The 14,560-nt window shown below is 39.5% G+C and overlaps 1 non-coding gene across 1 annotated transcript; it reads left to right on the top strand.

The window, feature by feature from the left end:
* Nucleotides 1–13,930: 13,930 nt before the first annotated feature.
* On the top strand, nucleotides 13,931–14,062 carry LOC117693930 (small nucleolar RNA SNORA17). The gene has a single exon (XR_004604513.1). It is a non-coding gene; the product is annotated as a small nucleolar RNA SNORA17 (small nucleolar RNA).
* The last annotated feature ends 498 nt before the right edge of the window (nucleotides 14,063–14,560 follow it).

The following is a 14,560-nucleotide window of genomic DNA, read 5'->3' as shown; positions in this document are numbered from 1 at the left end:
CATTTTTGTATAGCATACTATGACTATAGTATTTTTTCCAAGCTTACATATTTTCTTGCTTTTATGAAAAGTGAGACCTTTGCTTCTTTTTGACCTGTACTCATTCCTCAATTAATATAACCACCCCTCAACATGCAGGAGACTGTCTATCCATTTACCTTTCTAATATATCTCAGTTAGATTTTATTATTCTTGTTTCCTTGATACGTTAGCTCATCTTTCTGAGGGTTCTAGTTGAAAGCAGATTTTTTAAACCTTTGTTTTGCCTCCTTTTGAGGCAAAGTCTCAGGTACCTCACAATTCTTGATTTCATTATATTGGTGAGGATAGCCTTGAACTCCTAACTCTCTTGCATCCCAACTGCCACAGTACTGGGATTACAGGCTTGTGACTCTTTCCTGGCTTAGCAATAGCTTTTAAGAGAATTTTATTTTCCTGTATTGTTTGGCCCCATGTGTTCTCTTCCTTTCTTCCTCCCTCCCTCCCTCCTTCTTCCTCCTCCTCCTCCTCCTTCTTCTCCCTCTCCTTTCTCCCTCTCCCTCTCCCTCTCCCTCTCCCTCTCCCTCTCCCTCTCCCTCTCCCTCTCCCTCTCCCTCTCCCTCTCCCTCTCCCTCTCCCTCTCCCTCTCCCTCTCCCTCTCCCTCTCCCTCTCCCTCTCCCTCTCCCTCTCCCTCTCCCTCTCCCTCTCCCTCTCCCTCTCTCTTTCATTGTACTGAGGATCAAACCCAGGGCCTTGCTTACATGCCTAGTTTTTCCATCTAGTCTCAAATGTTGTTTTTCTTGCCTTAGAAGCACTGACAGATGGAGACACATGTTTTCCTGTCCATGTCTGAGGGTGGAGCATGGCCGAGGGAATGATTAAGTTCTTATATGGAGCTGAAGTCAACAGTGAGCTGAGGACATGAGTGATCTGACACTGGTAGTCTCACTAGGCCTCTTTCTGTGGGCTCTTCCTATTCCTTGGAGAAGCACTTCACTGTGTGTCACAGGAGGAAGCACCACTGTACTTGGAGGCAAATGCATAGTTAGCATGAGAGAGAGGCTTTTACTAACGTTGACCTAACTACTTTCTCTCCCAATCTCTGTCCAGGCCTGTGGTTCATCAACTAAGAGATCTGTTTTACCTTCCCCGCATGATAGGCTGGCTTTTGCTGTCTGTCGTGATAAGGAAGAGCACTCACTTGGTTCTTGGTACTAGAGAAGACTAGAAAGCTCACATGGTAGTCACCAGTATTTTTTAATTAATGTTTTTTTTTTTCTGCCTGTAGTGACAATTTTGGAATTTTGGTTCCTTTAAAAATCACAGAAATATTATAAGAATATGCTTTCATTTTAATCCCATGTATGGGATAGGATACTGTTTCAGGTTGTCCACAGCAGCTTACAATGACTTGCCTCATGCTCTAGCAGGGGCGTGATTTTGCCTGTGGCTTTTCAGAGGTCATACAAATGCTAGGGCCTCGGCAGGTGGGGTGGGTTGTGGGTTGGTGGTTGGTGGTTGTTCAGGGGAGTTGGTTGCAGTTTGCTAGTTGTCACATTCAAGGAAGAAACGAGAAGAAAGAAATTAGACTCAAATCTCCCCCCACCCTACTGTGTCCTCTCTGTGTATGTACATGCGTATTCTGCATGCTTGTGTGCAGTTGTATGTAAGGTCTGAGGTCAAACACTGTTCATCTTGGTTTTCTGAGACAGAATTTCTCATTGACTTGGGACTTGCCAGCTAGGTTCTGCTGGCTGGTTGGAGTGCCCCAGTGACACACCTGTTTCTACTTCCCCCGTTCTGGGATTATAAGCACATGCCACCAGGCCCTGGTGAAACATAGATTTTCAGATATCTTCCCAGCTGGCCCTCCTTCTCTGGCCCTCCTTTTCCTATGCCTGACTATGGTCACTCACTGGAACTCTTGCTGGGGCAAAGGAAAGATAAACAAAAGCAGAAGAAACCTGAACTAGTCCCTTAAGGTGCTGGCTGAACACTTTGAAGTAAAGGGTAATGGAAGTGAACTCTCTTCATCACCAGTAAGATTTAATTAAACCTGCTCTACCTAGTCATCGGTATTGGAGATAATTAGAAATTGGCTACATGTCAATTCAAAGGAATGGTATATAATTTAAATAAATGATCTACATCTGGATGTTTTTATCCCGTTAAGAAAATAAAATGTTTCTCCCTCACCTCCAAAATGCCCCCACAAACCAGTCATTATCCCAGTATTTCTCTCTCCCTGCCCCCTACTCTATCCCTCCTGTTCCCAACCCCACTTGCCCCCAGTCCATTCATGAAACCTACTCCATTTCCCCTTCCCAGAGAGATCCTTGCATCTGCCCTCCGGCTCGCCTTATTAGTTTTTCTGGGTCTGTATTGTAATGACTGAGTATAGCATGATTGTCTTTTACCTCACAGCAAATGTGTACGTAAAAGTGAGAACTTACCGTGTTTGTCTTTGTGAGTCTGGGTTACCTCACTCAAGATGATTTTTTAGGCTCCATACATTTGTTTGCAAATTTCATGATGTTATGTTTTAAATAGCTGAGTCATACTCCATTGTATAAATGTACCACATTTTCTCTATCCATTCTTCAGTTGAGGGACATCTAGATTGTTTCTAGTTTCTGGTTATTACAAATAAATATGCTGATTACATAGTCCTTGTGGTATGATGGCGTGTCCTCTGGGTACATGCCCAGGAGTGGTATAGCTGGGTATTGAGGTAGATCAATTTCTTCCCACCTTTTTTTTTTTTTTCAGAAACTGCCACCTTGACTTCCAAAGTGGTTGTACAAGTTTGCACCCTCACCATCAGAGAAGAGTTCTCCTAGCTTCACATCTTAGTTATCATGGGCTGTCATTTGTGTTTTTGATCTTAGCCATCCTGACAGGTATAAGATGGAATCTCAAAAGTAGTTTTGATTTGCATTTCCCTCATGGCTAAAAATGTTGAACTTTTCTTTAAGTGTATTTGGCCATTTGAGATTTGCATAGAAACTCCACAGAACCTACAAGAGTAACACTACACTAGCAAAGACTCATAGTAATGGGGGTCATGGAGCCTGAACTGCCCATCTTCTGCAACTAAGAAAGGCCTCAAGTGAAGGGATCAGGACACCAACCCAGCCAAAAAACCTTTGACCTACATTTGTCCTGCCTGCAGAGTGTTCTGGGATCTGAGCCCAGCAGAATAGTAATCAAAGAGACCAGAGAGACTTTATCCAGCAAATGATGATAGCAGGTGTAGACTCCCATAGCCAAACAGTAGGCAAAGTTCTAGGAGGGGGAGAAAGGATCAGAGGAACCATCGGGGTCAGTGACGCCACAAGAACATGGCCCACAGAATCAACTATGACCATAATAGCTCATGGGGGCTCACAGAGATCAGGGAACCTGCGGGAGTCTAACCTAGGTCCTCTGTATATGAGTTATGGGTGCATAGCTTGGTGTTCTCAAGGGGATCCTAACAGTGGGAGTGGGGGCTGTCCCTGACTCTTTTACCTACTTGTGAAACCCTTTTCCTCTTAGTGGGTTGCCTTGTCCAGCCTTGATGTGATGGTATGTGCCTAGTCTTATTGTAGCTTGTTATTGCAGTGTTTGGTTAATGTCCCTTGGAGTCCTGCTTTTTTTCTGAGGGGAGGTGAAGGGAAGAGACTTGTTGGGGAGGGGAAACTGTGGTTGTGATGTAAAATATGAGAGAAGAATAAAAAAGAAAAGAAAAAAAGGAAAGAAAATAAAATGTTGGACCTCGTGAAAGACTTGGATCATTTTCAAAAATTTGAATTTGTAAAATTTTAGTAGGCATTGGTAGAAAAGCAAAAAGAAGCAAAGGAATTAGTTACCAGGCATCGAGACTGCTTTTAAACAGGAAATAATATACCATTTTTACAGACAGGAAGAAGTTTGGGCTGGTCCTGTTCTACCTATTTTCAACATCCACAACTATAATTGTGACCTCAGTTGGAGCTACCCAATTTTGATAGAAATCACAGAAGGGTTTTCATTACATAAAATTTTGTGACTACAACAAAAGGTTTGAAAATGTCAGGCTATTTCTCCTCTGCAGCTTATAAAATGATAAAAAAAATTACTTATGAGAAAACTTTAACAAATCCATGTTGATATGCAGTACTGCTTCTGGTATTGTCTCTGACTCCTCATCCCTTAGCCGTCAGCATGACTCTTGATCTGGGGGTGTTGTGTGGCCAGGTGTGGTTTGTGCCTGGCTTTTGTTCAAAGCAGCCTCTTCTTTCATCAACTCATCCAGTGTCATTTCTGGTCTTAGTGTCCCATGATGCTCTGCATCCCATTTCAACAATCACATCGTCATAATGACATGAGCATCCTAATTGTGGCCACTCTCACTGCCACTTCGTGACTGATCACCATTCATGGGTCTAAAGTATCATCACCAGCTGTATCTCTACAACAAATACAGCTGCTGCTTCTGATTTGCTCACACAGGGCGCATTCCTACAAGGCTAGGACAAGAGACCCTCCCTCTTCACCATGTTTCTCAAGCACTTGTCAAGTCCTTTGCTGTCTCTGGAACTGCAGGATTTTATACAGAGAGAGAGAGAGAGAGAGAGAGAGAGAGAGAGAGAGAGAGAGAGAGAGAGAGAGAGAGAGAGAGAGAGAGAAAGAACCTCAGCTTTTAAATGATACATTAAAATCAACAGTATTTCTGCTGTATTCTACCATCTGGCAATGTCTCCCTCACTCTGTTGAAGTCATCAATTTCAGTGTCTCTTCGGGGCTTTGCTTCCAAATGTCTTTGAAAATCTGAACCACAGGGCTTGCAAGTTAACTGCTGGTGTCTTTTAGGCACAGAAGCAGAACACAGCTTATCTAACTGCTGTAACACAGTGGGATCATAGTTTTTTAAAATAAAGTATATCATAGATTAAAAAAAAGAGATTGTTATTCTTCTTCCTGGAGCATTTCCTACAGCAGATTCTTCCTCTTTATCCCAATGAGTTTTAGTCTTTCCATGCTAGCTTGTGTGCAGGTTCACTGTGGGTAAAGCCCTATGCCAAGCAACTATTCCCTTTGCATGTTCTGAAGCTGTCATCTGGCGATCTGGGTTTTTTTTCATCCTTTTGAGATAATGAAAATGAATTAATTATTGTGATTTCTATCCAGGTAATCCTTTCACTCTTTATGTTTTTCTAATATTATACCATGATTTTTTTTCAAATAGAGATAAATGAAAACAATATTACAGTGAGTACCATGTACCTTCTAGTTAGATTATGTCATTAATATTACCATATATGATCTGTCATGTATGTATGTATGTATGTATGTATGTATGTATGTATGTAATGTTTATCCTTCTCTCCAGCTCTTACACTGTCTAACCTTTTGGTGGGCATTTCCAAATGCACTTAAGTACCAATAGGCTTCTTTCTTACTTCTCTCTGAGTCTGTAATGTGTCTTTGTCATTAACCATTTCACTATAATGAATGTGTTATTTATGCTGATTGAGAATTGATGAAAATATTAAAATCATGGAATGATGTTTTAGAGCTAAGAAATATCCTCCTACACTGTCCCCAGCATTCTGTTGGAACTCACAATCCCAACTTCTGTCTCTTGAATTCTCTTGCTTCTTTAAAAAAAAAATCTTTCCATTGTCACACAACATTCTATGAATTTTCTTCAGATCTATTTCCTAGTTTATGACTGTTGCTCTTTACTTAAGTTTAATTTTAGTCTGAATAACTCATTAAATGAGTTTCTCATATTCTATGTAAACTCAATGTAATAGAATATAACCTTTGAATTTATGCAACATATATAACTTCTAGAATTCATAGAATACACACACACACACACACACACACACACACACACACACACACACACCACACCCTTTCAAAAAAAGACTTTCCAATTCGTTTTCAAATCTGCCTTGCTAATTTTGGTAGAATTTTGGTGATCTTGTTACATTTCCTCTTTTTCCTTTTTATTAAATATATTTAGTATTTTGTATCTGATAGTTTCTGTATCTATAATCTTGTTTGTGCAACTCTAGACTGTAGAGAGGTATTTTTCCTGCTGACACATTGTCATAGTGACTTGTTTCCTTTAATGGCTAATGCCCTCTGATTGGGCACACCCATGTGACCTTGGCATGTCCTTTGTGAAAAGTATACCCTCTAAGCAGGCATTCATTTGCCTCTGTTGGGCAAGAGGGCACTATCATCAGAGAACATTTAAACTAGAATCTTGGTTTAGAGGTTTTGTTTGCTTGCTTTCTTTTGACAACACGCATAGTATAAGTTCAGGTCTCCGTCCTTGCCGTCCGTGAGAGTAGTTTTAGATTAGAAATACTGAGACTCTTTATGGATATAGTTTTCTTGTTGGATTATTTCAGAGTATGGGAGAAACTGGTGTAGTTAAAAAAAAAAAGATTAATGGAAAAAGAATAGAAAAGGTGAAAGAATTTTCACCATAAGCTATTTTCTATATGCCAGGACAGTGTTAAAGTGTCTCTTGCTTCTGGGTTTTTGTATGTATCAATATTTATCACAAGATGAATATTACTAATTATAGATTTCTAGAATTTTTACAGCTTTGGTGACATAAGACGTTCTATGTGAGATTTTATGAACAGTGCAAAATAAGTGTAGGCTAGAATTAACCTAGAGCTTTCTATTAAGACTAAAAAGTAAGCTGGAGAGATGGCACTTGTTGCTCTTGCAGTGGGCTAGGGTTTGATTCTTAAAGCTTACATGGTGGCTCACAGCCATCCACGGCTCCAGATCCAGGTAATCCAATGCCCTCTGACTTCTGGGGGCATCAGGCATGCACGTGGTATACATACACCCAGATGGAACATTTATGCACTCAGTAAAATAATTATTCTAAAATGATTTAACATTTTAAGCCTTTAATCAATGTATAATAAACATATATTATGGTATTCGTTGTGACCTTTAAGTTTGTGTATACAGTGTGTAGAGACCAAGTTAAGGTGATTTGTATAGCTATCTCAAAACATTTATCCTTTCTCTATAGTTAAAAAAAAGACATTGAAAATCTGCTTTGCCATCCTCATAGAGGCAAAGGGGAGAGGGTATGGGGGGGGGGTTGTGGAGAAGGGGGATATCATTTGAAATGTAAACAAATAAAATGATTATTAAAATAAACTTTTAAAATTAATTTCTCAGTTTTAAAAATATACTATATAATATCAAAATTTTCTATCCATCAATTCAGAATCAGAGTATAACTGATGGATCTTAAGACTCAGATATATTTCCTTCTTCTAACTTTCAAGGCACACATTTATGATATTTTTGGTTGTATTCACTGCTGGTGCAGGTAAAAGTAACACTGAGAGAAGATGTGCTGATATTCAAAAGTCAATTTAAATCTGAAAAAAAAAAAGGCTTACAAATTTAGTCAAGTGGTAAATAAAAAAGATCTGAAGTAATTGTAATATACCTTGTAATGTTTAGATACATTTGTAAAATAGTACTTGAAACAAAATGAAGCTTGTTATCTCTCTGAACTGTTAGAAAAAAAACTGTATTAAGATTAAATGAACAAGCGAAATAAAAGGAAATCTGCTTCACTAGCTATTTTGAAATACAGAATTAATAGCTGGCATGCTCAGCTATTCCATTGTACTACAGTGTGCTGTCATTCGGTCTACCCAGACATGTTAACTCGTCTTCTCCCAAGTATTTTCCAGTCTCTGGTAAGCATTAGTCTTCCTGTTCTTTACTTCTGTGGAACTCACTTTATTTTCAGGAAGAGTTCACACGCCATTTGTCTTTCTGTGCCTGTATCTGAGTTCACCTAATACCCTGTCTTCTAGTTTTATCTATGTTATTACAAATTACAGAATTCCATTCTTTTGTGGCCAAATAACAAGACCTGCATATAATAGCACATTTTCTTCGCCTGTGTACCTGCTGATGAACATTTATTTTTGGTTTTGTGTCTTCGATATTGTGAAAAAGGCCATGGTGAACATGTGACTGAAGATGTCTCTTCAATATACTCATTTTAATTTATTTTAACAGACACAGACACACACACACACACACACAGACACACAGACACACAGACACACACACACACACACACACACACACACACAGAGAGAGAGAGAGAGAGACAGAGACAGAGCGAGAGAGACAGAGAGAGAGAGAGAGAATAATACCGGTCACATAGTCTGATAGGACTTTCATGGGTGTTCCCTAGAATTTTCTTGGAGTCATAGTCAATGCCATTGTACATAAAACAGGATCAAAGTGAAGAGTTAGACTCCATCTAATTGGATGACAAAAGGTAAAATGGCAAATGGCATAAAAGGGAAAGGAAGTCACATTGGAGCAAATATCCTGATGGTTGTTAAACCATCTTCAATAAGGATCTCAATGAATTTCCAGATTTCTCAAGGAAGTTCCAAGACCTTTGAATAACTCAAAAATCTTCAACTCTGATGAATTTTGTACATAACCCTGATGAGTTTTTTTTTTTTTTATTCTCAATAGCTGCTGATTCCCAACTGTGGTAAATATGTAATGCTCTTCCGAACTTATAGCCAAAGATAGGATGTCTAGATTTTTGTGTCTACATTCATTTAATTTTTTAATTAGAAGTAGTTTCTTTACAGAGTGGGTTTTAACTATGGAAGAGCAGGAGAATGACCTTGGTTCATTTGTACACATAGTCTGGATGTCCCTGTGTGTCACTGAGTTTGGTCAGTTGTAGAGATTGAGACTTGTCTCAGTCAGGGTGATTCTAGATTATCTTTGACCTTTCCAGGGTGGAGATATTCCTACCATAGGAATGTCTTCCAGTTGTTTTAAACTAAGAACTCAGGTCACTGCTAAGACTGATGCAGCTAGTGGCCACTAAACTTAGGAATCCAAACCTGACTGAAGTAAGAAATCTTGACCAAAAAAAAAAAAAAAAAAAAAAAAAAAAAAAAAAAAAAAAAAAAAAAAATCCAGGTACTGCTGTCCTGTGAGTCACAGAATAAGAAGATGCCAAGGGATTCTGTTTGTTAACACTCAGAGATTTTTGGCCAAGGAGGGGAATGGCCTCTTTGTGGTATGATGGGGGACCTAAGGCTCCTGGCCTGATCCTAGCAATGTAATCAAGGTTGTAGGAAGAACTGCTCTCAGCACAAGCACGTTCAAGATTCTGCTGAATATATAAATGGATGTGTGTCAAAAAAAGGACAGTGGGGCAAAGGGAGCACATGAAACTGGACATTTTCACCAGCAGCTGAGGCAGAGGAGCAGTGATGTTGAAAGAACAGCTGGAAAAAGGTAATTGTGGCCTTACTGCTCATCCTCTTGCCTCTGAGCATACAAATATGAGTGAATAAGTTAGCATAGCCATTATGTAATATTATGTTCCCTTTTAACAATTACATACCTAAATTACTAACATTAGATTGACTAAATGAGTACATTTAGTTTCTGATTACACAAAGGACAAAGAGACTGCTTTTAATTATGTATGGTTTTGTTATGAAAATAAGACTAATTATTCTTTTATTTATTTAACTATAATACTGTCCATAAAAGATGCTAGTTATCATATGATTATGTTAACGTTCCTGTCAAGGCCATGCTTGTAATATTGATTAGGAGTTGCATTCAGTAGATTCAAGCAAGCACTGTGTGCTTTGGAATGAGATATGTTCGCTTCTAGAATATATTGCATACTAAACAAAGTTCAATTCCTCGTGAAAAATAGAAATCTTAGTCCCTAAATCAAGTATCAAATGATTCTGTTGACAGATAATAACTGTACATTTTTGTGGGACGCTCTGAGTTTGGGTGCACTTTTACGTAATATAACTTTGAATTACTATAGTTTGATTATCCATCATTTCAAATATCTCAAATCTATTTTTAGCTCTTTTGACTTACATAATTTAATGCACCTGCCCTTTTGTATAATAGACTACTGGCATCCACTCTTCTCATCTGACTGAGATGTAACCTCCACAGAAAATAGTGGAAAGGGTTTTGCTTTTTAAAACAGAGTTTACTCCATTGAACAAATGTTCATACTCTGACATCATGAATCCTCTAAAATTTCAAGAGGGGGAGTGGGAGCTTGTTGATGTTGATATTGTTCTTTGTCTAGGGCAAAGGCATACAGTTTTCAGCAGATTCTCAAAGGGGCTATGATTAAGGACACCGCCTAGAATAATAATAGCTTCCCAGAAGAAGCTTTTTCTAAAACTACAGAAGATTGGTCATATTTCTGAGTGTTTTCTAATGCCCATAGTCCTAAAAATTCCAATGTTTGACAAAACAAAATGGGTCGTTCTATTAAAGTTTCAGAAAAACATATTGTAACAGTTTTTGAGGACTCTAGCATTTTATAATACATAAAACCTGTGGCTTGTTTTCATGTGACATGAGTGACCTAGATATGTGGTTTCATTTGACTTTATATCTTAAGTCTCAGAATTTATTTGATTTTTACTTTGTTATTTTTCAAGTTTTTACATCCATAGCCACTTATCAGTGTCTAGAATTAAGTAAGTTATGAGGTGATTATAACTTTAGGATTTATTAAGAGGTGATTTACAACTTCTTTCTTCTCTCCCTCTTTCCTTATTCCTTCTCTCTCCTCTTTCCCACATTCCTTCTTCCCTTCTCCCTCCTCCTCTTCTCTTTCTTCCCTCCTTTCCTACCTCTCTCCATTCCAATCTCCTTTCTTTCTTTCTTTTTCTTTCTTTCTTTCTTTCTTTCTTTCTTTCTTTCTTTCTTTCTTTCTTCCTTTTTCTTCTTTTTACCTTTTTAGTACACTAAAGACTAGTACGTAGTGTAGAGAATGTTGTATAACATTTAAAATAATAGCAACAATGGCCATAATTAATACACCTTGAGTACCCCAATTTTTAAATTTATTACTTGTAATTTGTTTCTCTAAAGTGTAGGAAAAAAATAAAGGCTCCGACCTAATGAAACAGGAAAAAGAAATAACTGTCCTCATTAAACTAACATCTGATCTCCTGTAGTTCCAACTTTCATTTTGAAGCATTAATAACTCGTCATTTATGGAAATACTTTGAATAGCATAAGGCCTTGATTGACTGCAGGGTTGTAACTCAGTCACCAGCCTCTTCTGACATCACATCCCTAGGGGTGTGGCTGAGGCTTTCGGAATGGCAGCAAAGTCCCAAGCCTGAATTACAGCTTTGTTATTCAATCCAAGCCAGGCTTTGTTATTTATAGTATATAGAAACAGAGTTTGAACTTTCCAAAAGAGGAAAACAATAAATCAAGCTAACAAGATGACCGGCTCTAATATTAAAATATAAAGCTCTATGATGTAGAGGGAGAAAAATTAATAAGGATGTGACGTGAGGTTATTAAAGGTGTGATGGGCAGGAGACGGGATGGATTATGGGCAAATGAAATGAAGTATTTCACTAGAAGGCAGTCAAGTGCTATGGAAGTTATTAAATGACCAGTCACCAGGCCAGTCCTGTTACTGTAGTGACCTAATACAAATGGACTTCCTTTGAACACCCTTCCCCAGAAAGCTCGTCTATGGCTATGTGGCATACAGTATGAATAGGGTGCAAATACTGTTGAGTTGCTTCATCATCCTTCGTGTTGTTCACACATTTCCCGCCTGAGATGGGTAGCTAATGATGCTGGGGGAAGTCTGAAACCAAGATGAGCAGAGATGATTTGGGGGTGGCCACCAAATCTTAAATTTGTCATTCAAAGGTTATAATGTGGGTGTGAGGAAGACTGTGTTCTTCATTGAGGTGGTGCAGGAATTAAGATACGGACCAGTGACCGTAGAGGATGTTGGATGACTGGCTTCTGTCACTGGTAACTGAGTTAGCACTAAAACCAATTTCTCAGTGTACAGCCTTTAACCTCCCTGTGTTGTTTCTGAAATCCACCTACGTACTCACTCTTCCTCTCTCCCTCATCGTCCCGTCAAAACTTTAAGCCTCATTTCCTGTCTAGCAGTTAATAAAACAGAAGTGCCACCCCAACAGCCTTCCCCAGGCTCTCCCATTCCTTTAGATTTATAAGCCTTTGTCTTAGAGTTAGTTTTTTCACCTTTGTTTAACATTTATCAGCTTGTTAGACCAGGGAAATTGAAGTGTTCAGAAGGCTACAGTAGATACACCATATAATGGCTGAGAAATCACTTGTTAAAGTTCAGATTCCTATGACAATGTCAAAAGAACTACTAGGAAATGAGGAAAGGTAAGCCTTTGAGAAAACAACTAAATACAGTCTGTACATTATTTCAGGGCATGCGAACCTCACTAGGATATGGTTAGGGCCTGGGTCCTGTTGCTCCAGTGACTGTCCTTAAATATAAGAAAAACCAGTTGCTTTCCTAAGTTTTACCTCAGTGATGGATTCAAGCAAAAAGTCAGACTCTAAAATAGTATGGTTGGCTATGAAAATTTATATCAAAGTTAGTACCCTTGAAATTTGGTCTTAACATGAATAATTTAGTCTTCAAGGCGTCTTCAAAAGCAATCCCAAGAAGACCTGTTTGTAGGTCTTAGTTTGCTGATGTTGTCCGATAGCCAGTGTGTGATGAAGCATTTTAAAAACGTATTTTGTTGCCACAAAGTATTTTATATGTTTAGTTTCCTTGGGGGGGGGGGGGGGGGAAGCTGGTCCTCCATAAGCCACAGTTAGCATCTGCAACAATCTGCAAAGTGGCTGCCATGAAAATAAAAACTGCATGGCTTAAACTAGAAATTTATTTTTTTCATAGGTCTTGGGACCAGAGGTTCAAGAACAAAGCATTGCAGACTTGCTTTCTCCTGATGTTACTCTCCTTGGTTTGCGGCTGCCTGTCACTTCACTTGGTGACAGCTCCCAGTGAACAGACACACGAGACATCGCCTAATCTTTTTAGAACACTAGTCAGAATGAACCAGGAACCTCCTTAAGGGTCTCATATTATTTAAAAGATCTGTTTCTAAGTTGTCTCTGAGGTCATGGAAATTAAAATGTCAACATTTATGTTCATGGTATTTCTGCCATGACAGTATCATAGTCTCTGTATCTTGAACAGGAAGAAATTAGGACCCAGAGAGAAATTACCTACAGTTGCACAGATAATTAGTGCTATAACTGCAATCAATATTTGAGCCCGGATTTAGTAGCAAGTGTATACCTGGTTAATATTTAAACAAAAACATAAAATTGTAGTAAAGAGGAATGTGAAGTAGCAATAGTAGCCATTTAATTCACATTTATTGAATGATCAACAGCTTCTACTAATTAGAGATAAGGACTTACTATGGTTTTGTATCTTTAAAAATGTGTGGAGATGATACATGGATAGAGAAATAGAACAGAAGAACCAAAGGGGGGGAAAACTGGCCATATTTTGTGTGAAGAATGATCTTACAGCAGTACATTGTTTATTTCTAAGGAGTCTTTTCTGTCTGTTAGTTTATACACACCTGTGTACGCACACACGCGTGCATGTGTGCAGTGCACACACACACACACACACACACACACACACACACACACACTAGTAAGGGTAGGACTTCCCTGATAGCTTTGACTGGGAGAGCTGAGAGCTACTAGCATCCAGCTATGGGGAAACCAAAGTGTGTTCAAAAGGTTCCTGTGAATGAATTTCACTGCTGCACGGCTCCCCCAGTCTCCCGGATGTAGTTACTGGTGGAGCTCAACGGAGGCAGAAGCCAAGACCTTGGCACCTGATTCAAACACTAGACCATGGTGGCCACTGGTAAATGAATAAAAGTAATATATGAATAAACAATGCATTAAGCACTGAATGAGACGGTCTAAAACCGTAATCTGAAGTGGCCCCATCATAGAAGCCTTTCGCTGTATTCAAGGCAAATACAAAATCTAATCACTCTTTTGCAGCAGCAATAAACCAAACCCTTCAGTTAGTAACTATACCGAGCACTTAAAATGACTATTACACCTGCCCCTAGCAGCATTGTAGGTGTGGCTGCTGTGTCACGTGTGTGTCAGTAGGTGGCAGAGAGGAGAGAGTCTATGCCTATGTTCAGTGTTCTGATCTACGAACATCTGGATGATTAGTGGCCTAACACTCCCTGAAAAAAGCAAGACTAAGATGACCACTAGGTTGGTGCCAGACAGGCCCAGAATGGGCTCCCAAGATGAGGAGCAAGCCAGAGACTAGAAGAACCCACCCCGGAACCTTTGGCCTTGGGCACGGATGAACTCAAGACAGACGAGCCCTTCAAGGGGTCACTCAGCTGGGCTGGGTGAGGAGCAAGCCTGAGATAACCACCAGATGTCATGGAGCCTAGACTGGGAACTCAGTCTGGTGATATTCAGGCCTGGGGCAGGGCAGACCGGGATTGCACTGACTCTGGCTCTGTGTCAAAACGCACAAGCAGGGCACAGCACTCCTGAGGCCACTCCTGAGACAACCCCGACTCTCAGAGACCCCAGGCACTGCTAAGAGGAGCAAGTGAGTGGTGGAGAAATGGGGGAGAAAGAGAAACAGGAGGATGTGGGTACAATAAAGAGAGGCAGAACTGGAGACTCCAGGGTAGTGAGGAACGCTGATGTGAGAAGCCAGTG

The sequence above is a fragment of the Arvicanthis niloticus genome, chromosome 21, assembly GCF_011762505.2.
Source record: "Arvicanthis niloticus isolate mArvNil1 chromosome 21, mArvNil1.pat.X, whole genome shotgun sequence".
Taxonomy (NCBI): domain Eukaryota; kingdom Metazoa; phylum Chordata; class Mammalia; order Rodentia; family Muridae; genus Arvicanthis; species Arvicanthis niloticus.
This window is presented reverse-complemented; position numbering and strand designations above follow the sequence as displayed.